This window comes from Panthera leo, chromosome C1 (assembly GCF_018350215.1).
Source record: "Panthera leo isolate Ple1 chromosome C1, P.leo_Ple1_pat1.1, whole genome shotgun sequence".
NCBI classification, from domain to species: domain Eukaryota; kingdom Metazoa; phylum Chordata; class Mammalia; order Carnivora; family Felidae; genus Panthera; species Panthera leo.
This window is the reverse complement of record NC_056686.1, coordinates 7,101,730-7,115,622: the sequence shown is the minus strand read 5'-3', so window position 1 is coordinate 7,115,622 and position 13,893 is coordinate 7,101,730. Positions and strand designations below refer to the sequence as shown.

At 45.4% G+C, this 13,893-nt stretch overlaps 1 protein-coding gene across 2 annotated transcripts in view; it reads right to left on the bottom strand.

Moving 5' to 3' along the window:
* UBE4B (ubiquitination factor E4B) overlaps positions 1 to 13,893 on the bottom strand; it is a 120,967-nt gene that overhangs the window by 104,530 nt on the left and 2,544 nt on the right. The window lies entirely within an intron of this gene.

The window sequence follows — 13,893 nt, the reverse complement described above, 5'->3', positions numbered from 1 at the left end:
GTTCGAGCCCCATATCGGGCTCTGCGCTGGCAGCATGGAGCCTGCTTGGGATTCTCTGTCTCCATCTCTCTCTCTCTCTCTACCCCTATCCCGTTTGCTCTTTCAAAATAAATAAATAAACTTAAAAAAAATTTAAAAATGATTCTTGCAACTACAATGTTATGCCCTCACCAAAAAGATCCCAAGTGATAGAAATAGATGGTCTGGGCCCCACCCTCATCTTTGATCCCACCTGGTTAAACCGACAAGACCAAATGGCAGCTACTTCTGACACTATTCCATAAAATGGATTCTAGTCCATGAAAGGGACCAAGTGAAACAGACAGCATTAAATATTTTTACAGAATTGTTTAAAACCCAAGTATAAGGAAAGTTTCTTAAATCGACTCATAAAATAATGATTGCTGAAACCCAAGTGTAAATTCTTCTGGAAGAGGATTCACGCGTTTCCTCTAATCTCTACCAAAGCTCTATATTCACACGCACTCTGAACCCTAAAGCCGGTGTTCCAGAAGAGCTATATACAACAGTGTCCAAGAAAGCGTGCTCTTTCGGGGAGAGAAAAATACTCATCTGGCCACTACGTGTCCATCAAGTTCTTGGTGTGAATAAAGATTTCCTTCCTAACGTGGACTGTTCGTGTTAACTTCCTCCTGCAGGTTATGATCAGCCCCCTGCCAATACTAACAAGCCCTTTTTAAAATCAGAAATGATGGAGCGCGTGGCTGGCTCAGGCAGTTAAGTGTCCGACTTCGGCTCAGGCCATGATGTCACGGTTCGTGAGTTCGAGCCCCGCGTCGGGCTCTGTGCTGACAGTTCAGAGCCTGAAGCCTGCTTCGGATTCTGTGTCTCCCTCTCCCTCTGCTCACGCTCTGTCTCTCTCAAAAATAAATAAATGTTAAAAAAATTTTAAAAAGAAAAAAAAGAAATGATGGGGGGGGGGCTGGCTGGCTCAGTCAGTGGAGCCTGCGACTCTTGATCTGAGAGTCATGAGTTCAAGCCCCACGTTGGGTATGGAGTCTACTTAAAATAACAAAATTTTTTTTTAATTTCTTAAATAAATAAATAAAATAAAAAAACAGTCACATTTTCACAGAACCCTCTCGTCCCAGGATAGGTGAATGTGCTTGTCACTATAGGTAACAACATCACACAAAAAAGATGGAGAGGTATCCATCCCATGGGATACCTCTACGAGCATTTTCTGCCACACGGCATTCACTTAAAATTCTCCCACTCATAACCCATTCTAATCGTAAGATCTCAGGGCAAAAGACTGCTTTATTCACATTACCCTAGACCACAATTCACCAAACTTTCTTGAATGTGAGGACGTCTGTACGAAGCAAAAACAAATGAACAAACCAGAGCCCTTCCAGATGACCCCCTCACCTGCCCCAAGTTGTCTTGGAGGGAAAAAAAACCAAAAAACAATGTGGCACTTCTTTTGATGAGACTCCATGGAAATGACATCTGATCTGTACTTATCATAAGTAAAAGATTAACTAATGTAAAAGGAAAAGGTTCATTAATTAATCATTATTCATCAAACACAAACATACACAGGCTGTCACACGTTAGCATCCTAAGACAAAAATGCCATAAACGATAATCTAAATATCGACTATACGTAACTGGTGTTCAAAGCTCAACGGGGGCTATAATTTTTTTTTAACTGGCCCACAAAATAATTACCGCCAAAGCAAAGTGTCAATTCCTCTGGCAGATCTATATACAATATGGAAAAAGTGGCTGTTGGGGATTTTCTTTAATTTTTAGCATTTTTTTCCCATCATCTTGTCTCAAAAAAAAATTTACTGTCTGCTTTTTTCTGGTTGTTCACATCATTCACTACCCTAAACATGACAATTTTATCAGTAAATCAAATCACACATAGAAAGTTCTACTGAATTGATTACAAAGGTTGCTAGATATTTTTAAATTTTCCACCAATTTCCATTTCTTTCTCAGAAATAGGTTTTCCCCATTAGGCCATCCATATCATACAGAACTTTTCTAGTTCTAACATGAAATGTACTTTATTATTTCTGAAAACTGATCATCTGTACATGATTATTTTTGGTCAGTCATATTACCTGACTGGCCAGCACAGATTAAGTATTTACAAAGAAACACTAACATTTTAAAAAACTAGGCTTTGGATGACATCTTTTTTTATTTAAAAATTTTTAAATGTTAAAAGCAACACGTGTTGCAGGGTTTTGGGGGTTTTTTTCCTTTTTTTTTCTTTTTTTTTTTTAAGTAGGCTCCACACCCCAAATGGAGCTTGAACTCACGACCCTGAGATCAAAAGTCACACACTCTACTAACTGAGCCTGCCAGGCACCCCATACAGTTTTAGTTTTAAAACAGTTCATAGTTCCAAAAAGAAGTGTTTCTACTATAAAAGTATGACCAAAATACATACCATACTGGGTATGTATCAAAAATCTTGATTCTTAAAAAAGTGAATCTGTTGGATGAAGTGAAATAAGTTATCCAAAGATTGCAAATCACATATGTGTAGAAAATTGTTCAGCATCTCAAGAAACACTATTAATGACATCGCATTACAGTCAGACACATACTAACATTTTCTCCGTAAGGACGTGAACATCTCTGTTGGTTGAGTTTTCATATGGTCTTCTATAAGCTTGGGACCGAGTCAGACTCTTCCCAGACATATATCCACCTGCACAGAGAAAGCCACGACAGAGCAGGACCAGCCACAGAACCGGCCTGGCGTCAAATGAAAACACAGGGCGCCTGGCTCAAAATGTATTAAGAATTCCGAGACAGCAGCAGGCAAAGCATGAAGCCACGTATGCCTTAAACCATCTAACTGTAGGTCACATGCCCGTGACGTCCGCCCTGGTGACAAGTATAGACACAGATCTGACAGAAGACCCTGACCTGACAGGATTCTAGAAGAATGCCTGGCAGATTATAGGTACTCACTATGATCCGCCTGGAAATCCTAGGAGCTTGGCTCCCAAAAAGGCCCATGAAAACAAAGCGCTATCTCATTTAGTCAGAACATTTAACTAATTAAATTACCATGATACTAGTACACGTCTAGAATCTATACCTAACACCGACAGGGCACAAAGGAACAACGTGCACTGGATACATTTCACAGTGTTTAATTCGAAAGCTAATTAAGGGGCGCTCCGTCGGTTAAGTGTCGGACTCTTGATTTTCGCTCAGGTCCTGATCTCGCGGTTCCGGAGTTCAAGCCCCGCATCAGGTTCTGCGCTGACAGAGTGGAGCCTGCTTGGGATTCTCTCTCTCCCTCTCTCTCTGCCCACCCCCCGCTTGCGCTCTAAATAAAGAAATAAACATTTTAAAAAAAGAAGAAAAAGAAAGCTAATTAAGTCAAGGCCCAGCACTTCTTAATGCCAGGACTCAAAGGACACCTCTCTTCTCAGCCTGACTACTGTCTTCAAAGAATTAGACAAGATGAAAAGATACAGCAGCTGGTGAGCAGTTAACACGATGACATCCAATTCAGAGATTCCTCCCCACCACCTCCCCAGCCCTGCAGGACCAGCAGGCCCTTCAGAAGACAAAGTCAGTCATCTGGTTTGGGTAGACTGCATCACCTCGGGTTTTATTTCGTAGGTCTGGTATGTGACGTTTCCTCCCGAGACTCCTCAGGTCCTGTCTGCACAGCACCCCCCTGCTTTCAAACCTCCTGGCTCCACCTTCACCCCCAGGACCTTGAGGCCACCTGATCACTCCAGATTCTAGAAAAAGGGAGGAGAAGGCCCGACAGGTGACAATAGAATCGCTTAATACTGAGTGAGGAGAGACTTCAGGAAGTGTAAGGGGTAGAGGGCGAAAATTCCAACCCAACCTTTCGCACAAGCCAGGGCCTGTGCGCTAAGAGTAGCCAGTAACGTGCTGCCTGTTACGTTCTTGGCATTCTTACAGGCATACCTCGCTTTCCTGCACTCCCGCTTCCCTGCACTTTGCAGACACGACGTTTTTACAAATTGGTGGTTTGTGGCAACCTTGCATCGGGCAAGTCTCTCGGTGTCGTTTTTCCAACAGCATTTGCTCACTTTGCCTCTCTGTGTCACATTTTGGTAATTCTCGCACCATTTCAAACTTTTTCATTATTATTATAGTTGTTATGGGGAGCCATGAGCGGTGATTATGACTCACTGAGAGCTCAAATGATGGTGAGCATTTTTTTAGCGATAAGGTATTTTTAAATTCAGGTGATACATCTTTATGCTACATTTACGTACATATAAATATACATTTCATGCTATCACACACCTAGCAGACTACAGTAAAGTGTAAACGTAACTTTTATATGCACGGAGAAACCAAAAAACGCACGTGACTTGCTGTATTCTGATATCTGCTCTATTAGAGTGGTCTGGAGTGAACCCTGCGGTATCTCGGGAGGTATGCTGTGCATGCAAAGGGTTTGTTAGATTGTCATATGGGCACCAACTGAAGTTCTAATTATGTACGGTTCAATCTGACTCCAGGAGAGAGAACTGATATGTCCCAGGAACCTACTCTGCCCAGGGCAGTGTGCTAGACTTTACATATGGCTGCAATTAATGTGAAGCACAGTGCCATGAGATAGGAATTCACACCCCAGCTTCACCAGCTGAAGGAGCTGAGGCTCAGAAGGTACTTTGCCCAGCATCATCCAATTGGTGGGTCTGCCTAAAACCCACGTTTCTCTGACTCTGAATGACATTCTGTCGATAAGGTTTCTTCCGAGTGCCTCCCTTTAGCTAACGCAATTTCACGCAGCAGCAACAGAAAACGATTACGACACGAGAAATGGGAGTCACGAAAAGACAGCTTGTATTCAATTCCTGCACTGGACAAATATTTATTGCAGGCCACTTTGTGCCAAGCCCTGTGCTGAGAGCTGGATAAAAAACAGTGAAGGGCAGTCAGGAGCTTATGTTGCAATAGTTGGTCGGCTGGGCCAACAGACGATTCCAGTGCAGTGTGATTAGCATTAGGAGAGAAGAGAGTTTCATGAAACACCTTTTTCTGTTGTCCCTGCTTCTCCCCGGCTCCTCCTCCTCCAGCTTCTGCTGACTCTCAGTGGTGCAGAGGGCTTGGGGGGGGGGGGGGGGTTGCATATCTGGCTATGTCTGGTACATTGTAAAACCTTTCAGATCAGCAAATACCCAGCCCTATCAGATTTTTCACCATCTCCAGTGTTTCCTCAGTGTTTCTAATAATGTCTACAATCGATTTCAAAAGAATGAATTTTCACAGAGTTTGCCCAGAGTAAGAAACAACTGAAACATGTATCCTCACCACAGAATTTTCTCAATGTCAAAACTCCTGACCATCGCTAAAGCCTAACTCGATCCTTCCTCCCAGACCTTCTCGCTCTGACTTTCCCCAGTCAGCAGTAAGTGCCCCCTGACGGCAGTCCCTCTCCGTAAGTATCTACGGGAGCACTTGAACTCCAGCTGCCTGTGTCCCTGTCTCCCCACTGGAGTGTGAGCTCGCTGAAGCAAAAGACTGGGTCTTAATCATATTCGAGGCCGTATCTCTACTTGTGTATCCCTCAGTATCTAGTAAATATCCCACCTATACTTGTTGAAAGTAAACAAAGGGAATTAACAATATTTTACCATCTACATATCTGCCACTCTTATTTTTTTATTAAAGCTTTTAAAAATTAACTATAATACGATCTAGTGTTCCTCTGATTACGGTTCAAGATTGATATGTGAAACTCTTCAGGTCCAAAACACCCTGCTAGGGATAATACACAAAATATCACCTCTGTGCCTCCAGTTCCTACTTCAGGGAAAGAAAGGAACTGAGTAAACACTGAATAAATAAAGCGATTGGTGATTATAACCAAGAACAGTAAAAGATAAAATAAAAAAAAATTTTTTTTTAACATTTATTTATTATTGAGAGACAGAGAGACCCAGAGCGTGAGCAGGGGAGGGGCGGGGGGAGACACAGAATCCGAAGCAGGCTCCAGGCTCTGAGCTGTCGGCACAGAGCCTGACGCGGGGCTTGAACTCACAAACTGCGAGATCATGACCTGAGCTGAAGTCGGTCGCCCAACCAACCGAGCCACCCAGGTGCCCCAAAGATAAAATTTTTAAAGACGGGCTCACCAAATATTTTCTTCCCACTTTTAAACCCATGACGTCTACCGTCTATACAGGGCTCCTCAGCCCATCCCTAAAGCCTATGCCTCACTCTTGAGCTCTCTGTTCTCTCCTCCCATTCTCCCATTCCCTCTTGAACCTATTCACCAGCAACGAAACCGGTCCTGTCAAAGTCACCAATGACCTCCACGTTGCCAAATCCTATCGTCAAGGTCTGGTCCTCCACTAACTTACCTTATTGACATTAAACAGAGTTGAACACTCCCCTCTCCTCCTGGATGCCAGGACTGCACGCTCTCTTGACCTTCCTCCGACCTCAGGGGCTGTCCCCTATCGGTCCTTTTCCGGGTCCCGTTTATCTCCTCCCCGCCTCTAAATGCTGGAGCAGCTCAAGGCTCAGCCCTCTCACCTCCTCTCTTCTCCATTTATGTTCACTCCCCAGGTAATCTGTCCATTCTCATGATTTTAATACGGACACATCCTGATTGGTATCCCCAACTCCAACCTCCTTCTTGAGCTGCAAACCCAACATACGTCAACAAGCAACTCAACATCTCTACGTGGAAAACTGATAAACAATAAAACCATAATACGACTGAAACATAACTTAGTTTCTCCCTCCAATCTTCTTTCAATTTTCCTCATTTCAGTACACAACAACCCCATTTTTCAAGCTGTGTAGGTTAGGACTCTTGATATGACTATGGTAGAGATTGCTAGTTGCCTCCTAATTACACATTCAGCCAACATTTGGTTGTGGCCACGTGACTAAGTTCTGGCCAAGAAGGTATAAGCAGTCACGTGCGGTACTTTGGGATCACGTCCTTAAGGGATAGGAACATGCTCTTTCCCCCTTTAGTCCCCAAGTACTGGAACGCAGACGTGCGCGTAGATGCCGGAGCCGCCATACCGGACTATGAGCCAGAAGCATCATACTGAGGACGATAGAGTACGAAGCAAAGTGAGTCTGGCTCCCTAGTAATCATGAAATTACTAAACCAGCTTCTCAACCACCTACTCAGATTTTTACTTGACAGAAAAATAAGCTTCTATCTTGTTTAAGCCATTATTATTTTGGATCCCTGGGCTGCAGCAGCCAAACCGATATCCTAACTGACGCACAGAATTTGGAACCTGGAAGGAATCAACCTAAATAGACTATAAATATGTGGCAATGGCTTGGAGGTCAGCAAGGGCACAGATATTGCAGGACAGGAGGTTGGTAACTCTTAGTAGAGCACAACAAAATATTTGGTAAAACCTGTGACATCTTCGAAAATCGGCTGTGTGCCAATATGGCTGATAATTCTAGGGAAACTGGTCGAACAATTCACAATTTGGGTGCTTATTGGCTTCTTGCCACTTTCTAAGCAAGAAGTCCCACAAGAATGAGACAGATTCAAGCTACAAGTTGCTGATCTGCATGCAGAGATAAAAGGGAATATGGGTCTGCCTAAGGTATGTCTACGGCCTACAGTCAAAATCTACTCAGTCTGGTAATTCGGGGGCTAAATCAGGTTGAAAAAGCCAACTCCTTCAGTATCCAGCAGGAAACAAGCAGGAGAAACTGTTCATCCCCAGGAAGGGGACGTTCTCCAATGACCCGTCCCCAGAGGAAAACACATATTGAAAAAGCACCACAGAGGGCAAGGGACAAGGGAGTTCCTCCAAGAGAGCAGACCAAGGGCTGCTAAATGGGCAGTCGGGAACTCCTACCACCGCCAAGGCAGAAGTCCTCACAACGTGGCCTGCCAAGAGCTAACAATGGCTATGAACCGGTGAAGGGTCTGTACTTCCCGTGCTTCCCGTTTCTGAACTGGAGTTTTATTTCCATCGTCCTAACCGACTCTGATTATCAGAGTCCATAACTGGGGGGGGTGAGGGGAGGCAGTAGACATCTTGTATTCAATCTAAAGGTTCTTGGACTGTATATGAACCAGCCAGAGGTTCTGGGCTCAGAAGCTTACTGAGGGCTGTCTCCTTTGGAAAGGTGCAGAGTGTGTGTGTTCAAGATTTGGGAAGAAGGGTCTGGAAAGAATGGCCTGCACTGTTCTCCCCTTCTAACATAAGAGAACTTTTAGGTGAACACACAGCTACCCAGGAGAACCTGTATTTCTCACTTCCCAGCAAGGAGCTGTGGCCATGTGACTGAGACCAGTCACATGCAATGAGCTGTGGCCAATGGGCGGTGGGGGAGGCTGAGCAGAAGTGATCGTGTAGCTTCCAAGCTGTGCCATTCAAGAGAAGGAATGGGACTCCCTGCCCCTCTCCTCTTCCCTCTGCTAGGACGCACACACGCACAGACCAAAAGATGGAACCCTATGTTAGGCAAATTGGTACAACGAGACAGTAGGCACCTGGGCCACTAACGAACATAAAGCTGCCTCAGCAGCCCCGGCCTCCTCCCCAGACTCCCATTTGGAGAGAAATAAACATCGATCTGGTGTACAAAGCTGCTATTTCAGGTCTCTGTTACAACGAACGGTCTGCCCGATGATATCCTGACTCACCCGGCCACTCTCGACTCCGCTCTCACGCCCCACGTCCACCCCATCACTCAGTTCCAGGGGTTCCACCCACAAGATATGTGACAAGCCACTTCTTCACACTCACCCTGTCCTGGGATTCCTGTGATGGCCCAACTTTCTCTCTATGTCAATGCACTTATCAGCATACGATTCTAGGGTGCCTGGGAGGCTCAGTTGGCTAAGCGTCCAACTTCAGCTCAGGTCGTGATCTTGCGGTTTGTGAGTTCGAGCCCCACATCGGGCTCTGTGCTGACAGCTCGGAGCCTGGAGCCTGTTTCGGATTCTGTGTCTCCCTCTCTCTCTGCCCCTAACCCACTCGCATTCTGTCTCTGCCTCTCTCTCAAAAATAAATAAACACTAAAAAAAAAAACAAAAAAAAAAAAACCCAGCATACAATTCTTTTAAAACATAAATCAGGGGCACCTGGGTGGCTGGCTCAGTCGCCCAGGTTGAGCCGTCTGACTCTTGATTTCGCTTAAGTCGTGATTCCAGAGTCATGGGATCAAGCCCCAAGTTACCTGCTTGAGATTCTCTCTCTCTCTCTCCCCTTCTGCCCCTCTCCTGGCTCATGTGTGCTCTCTCTCTCTAAAAATCATATATATCTTTTTTAAATAACAAATATTTGGGGCGCCTGGGTGGCTCAGTCAGTTAAGCAACTGACTTCTGCTCAGGTCATGATCTCATAGTTCATGGGTTCGAGCCCTGTGTCAGGCTCTGAGTTGACAGCTCAGAACCTGGAGCCTGCTTCGGATTCTGTGTCTCCTTCTCTCTCTGTTCCTCCCCTGCTTGTTCTCTGTCTCTGTCTCTCAAAAATAAATAAATGTTAAAAAAAATTTAAATAACAAATATTTGCTTTTTTAAATAAATATATATATTTTTAATAAATAAAAAAATAAAATATAAATCAGAATGAAACACCTGGTTGGCTCAGTTGGTGGAGCATGCAACTCTTGATCTCGGGGTCATGAGTTCTAGCCCCACACTGGACACAGAGATTAGTTTAAAAAAATAAAATTAGGGGCGCCTGGGTGGCTCAGTCGGTTAAGCGTCTGACTTCGGCTCAGGTCATGATCTCAAGGTTCGTGAGTTCAAGCCCTGCGTCAGGCTCTGTGCTGACAACTCAGAGCCTGGAGCCTGTTTCAGATTCTGTGTCTCCCTCTCTCTCTCTGACTCTCCCCCATTCATGCTCTGTCTCTGTCTCAAAAATAAATAAACGTGAAAAAAATTTAAAAAAAAATTAAAGTAAAAAAGAAAAAAACAACCCTAAGTCATAAAGTAAGATCCATGAAGGCAGGGAATTCTGCCTATATTTTTCACTGTGTATATCCTCATGTTCTAGAGCAATACTGGGCATATATCATATTCCACCAGATTTAAGACGTCACTGATTGTAAGCTGCACTATTATTTTTTGCACCGCCGAGAAAAAAAATACTGCCCATTAAACCACGACAAAATGACTTAACAACAGACCGGGACAGAGCCGTAAACAGTTGCACCAGCCTCCCATTGCTTTGAAATTTCTTTCGGAGGGAGGTGCAGGGTCTCCGACCTTCAGCTGCATTGCCTAGGTGTGCAAGGCAATCCTTCTCACCGTACGTTCAACTTCAAAATGTGGCACAGCTTCACAAACCTATGGGCCGCCGCTTCTCTAAAGCTCCCTAACGCCCTCGGTTGGGGCTCTGCAATAAAACACAGGATCGTGGTCATTCCTCCCACAGCAAACATTTTCTTTACTCCTGTATTGACACCCCACAGATGTTGCCATTCCTCTCTGCATACAAAGTAACATTTGCTTTTACTGCTGATCAAAGTGTGAGTTTGGGGAAGGCATTTAAAACGGCAACTAAATTTAACTGCCGGTAGCACTCAACTGAAGGGGCAGTAACATAAACAGGTACCACCAGGTTTGCACATAAACAGGAAATGACGACTGTGTCACACCTGCCACCTGGCCGACGCAGGTCATACCATCAGAAGAAGCATCCCAGTTTCAAAGACGTTAAAACGTGAAGGGGAACAAAAAGGGGGTAGGGAGGGCATCTCACGGTTGACTCAGCCCCACGTGTAAGAACTCAAATTTATGCTGTTAGAATGACTGACGACTTCTGCTACCGGGCCCTAGCTCAGCAGGCTCCAGACACACTGTGCCTCCTTGCCGTGCTGGCAGCAGACCAAGGATGTGCCCCTGGTTCCTGCCGTTCCTTGTACCTGGGAACACTCTTCCCCCCCAGATGGCTCCCTATCATCCCTAAAAATTTTTTTTTTTACTTTTTAAATGTTTATTTATTTTTGAGACAGAGTGTTAGCGAGGGAAGGGCAGAGACAGAGAGGGAGACACTGAATCCGAAGCAGGCTCCAGGCTCTGAGCTGGCAGCGCAGAGCCCGACGCGGGGCCCAAACTCGGGAACAGGGAGATCATGACCTGAGCCAGAGTCGGACGCTCAACCGACTGAGCCGCCCAAGAGCCCCATGTCATCCCTACAATTTCTATTCAAAAGCCACCTCCTAAAACTGCACACGCTCCACATCCCCACTACTCTCCACCCCTTTTGCCCATTTGGTTTCTCTTCATAGGCTCATCACCAAATGACATCCCCTGTGGAACCAGCTGTCTATGATGTTTCCTCCCACTGGAAGGAAGTTCCATCCAGGCAGGGCTCCTGTGGTGTCTACCACGCGGCAAGTAAACAGTAAATATGGTTCAATGAGCTGCTTTCGGGAAGACACCTCCACCTAGACACCTTGTGGGAAAATGCACTCTGTACCAAGCAAAGGCCCGAAGACCCAAGAGCCTCCCATCAGAAGTCTTGCTGTCTTCTTCCCCTACGAGAACACAGGGGCATTTTGATGAGCTCCACTCTTAGCAATAACTGGGGCAATAACTCCAAAGGGACAGTTAAAATGCTGTAAAGATTACAAACTTGCTCAGATTATTTCCGTGTTGGAGGTAGTTTAGTAAAGGAATTGGGAACTCTGGAATCAGGGGGCGCCTGGGTGGCTCAGTCAGTTAAGCGTCTGTCTTGGGCTCAGGTCATGAACTCGTGGTTCATGGGTTCGAGCCCTGCGTCGGGCTTTGTGCTGACAGTGCCCGCTTTGGATTCTCTGTCTCCCTCTCTCTCTCTGTCCTTCCACGGCTATTGTACTCTATCTCTCAAAAATAAATAAATAAACATTAAAAAAAAAAAAAAAAAAAAAAAAGAACTCTGGAATCAGACCCTGGATTAGAAATCCAGGGTTCTGCCACTTCCTAGCTCTATGTCTTTCAGCAAGTTAACTGAATTTCTACTAGTCTCAACTTTCTTATCTGTAAAATGGGGTGACATTACCAACCTTGCTGAGCAAGTTAAGTGCTTAGCACATATTAAGCACTGAATAAATGTTAGCTGATATCATAACCATTCTCTGTCCCTTGATTAAGATGAACAAAAAGAGTGGAGAAGGGACCCGGGAGGATACATCCCACTTTCCTCCCAGGCTTGAGGAAGAATCCTCATTATAAAGTGAGTGGCAGCAATGATCTATTGTGGGGGAAAAGTAAGCTTAGGTTCTGAGGCCTGTTACAAAGAAAGAAAAGATCAAAGAGACAGAGATGTCAGAGTAGAAAGGCCGGGGTGGGGGTCTCTCTATGTTGACTCATCTTTCAATGGTCCAAATACCTGTTTGCTCCTTGTCTGGAATTCCTTAGCACCCCCCCCCCCCAATCCATCCTTCTCTCAAGCCAGAAACCAAAGAATCAGCTTCTTCTCTCCTCCCCCACCCCCGCCTCCTTTCTGTCAATCCGATCACTGCAACTCCAAGCGCGTTAACTTAGATCCTCAGCATTTCTGGGGTCTGCCCTCCTCCGCCCCCACTGCCAATGCCTCCCTTCGACTCCCACTCCTCACTGCTAGGCAGCAACACCAGCCTCCTCGTCTGGCCCCCCGGCCTGCGGCCACCTTCTTCCAACCCACTTTTACACCCCTTGCCAGTTATCCTTCTAACCTCTTACCATTTCTCAAAGACTTCTTGCAGTCTTACTGCGGAAGTTCAAACTCCTAGGTACTTCTGAAAACCCTCCAAGATCTGGTGCTGGGCCACCTGCAACCACGCGCCCCCCCCTTCCCCTTCCCCCCCCCCCCCCTCAGCAAACTCCTGTCCCCAGTCCCACTACTGCTCACTTTTTTCCTGGGCTCCCCAGTCTCCCTGCCATTGCCTGGCAACCACTGCTCAGCCTTCGGCATCACCTTATCCTGAAAGTCTTCACTACTACACTGCCCTAGCAGGGGTCCCTTCTTGTTTTTCCTGACGCCTTGTGCATCCCTCCACACCAGTACTTAGCACCCTGTACTGTAACTGCTGGATTCCTATTTATCTCTACCTCCATCCCCATCCCCCGGTTAAATCATAATTTCTTCCGGAAAAACGACTGTCTTGTTTTCTTTCCTAACATACCTAATGCATCTCTGGGAATACACGGCATCTTTTAAAAAAAAAAAAAAAAAAAAAAAAAAAAAAAAAAATCTTTCCTGAGTGAACCATTTTGGAGGCGCATGATAAAAACAGTCAGTACCAAAAAGACCGTCAACTCGATCACCGCATGAATGCATTCATGAAAAACAACACTTCTACAGAAGAACTATGTAGATCAAGCATGTTAGTAGGACACGTGTATGGAAGCTGCAGTGACTTTATTGCCAGTTGTCAGGCAATAAAATGTAGTAGAAAGAGCTTTCAGATCGGGCACCTCGGGTCTGAATTCCAACTCTGTCACCTTCGAAGCCAGGTCACTACGGACAAGTCAGTGAACCTAAATCTCAGCTGCCTCACCTGTAAAATAAGGAAAAGGTAAGGACTGCTTGACGGCACGGCTTTGTTTTGTTTTTGTTTTTTGAGAAAGAGAGCCAGGGAGAGAGAGACAGAGACAGAATCCCAAGCAGGCTCTGCCCTGACAGAACGGGGGTCTGAACTCACGAACCATGAGATCATGACCTGAGCCGAGATCAAGAGTGGGACACTCAAGGGACTGAGCCACCTGGGCGCCCCTTGGTCACACTGTTTTATTTAAGGAGACAGTGTTTGTCAAGTGCCTGGCACTGAGCAGGCTTCTAAGGCTGTTAATAGACGCTGGTCCCTTTCCACCCAAAGAACACTGCTAAAAAGTGCACGGTCACATATTCTGCATTTGGGAAGGAAGACTTACCCACCCCTCTTCCAAAACCTTGACCACACCCTAAATATCCCAGCCAGCCATCTTGAAGATGAACTAGG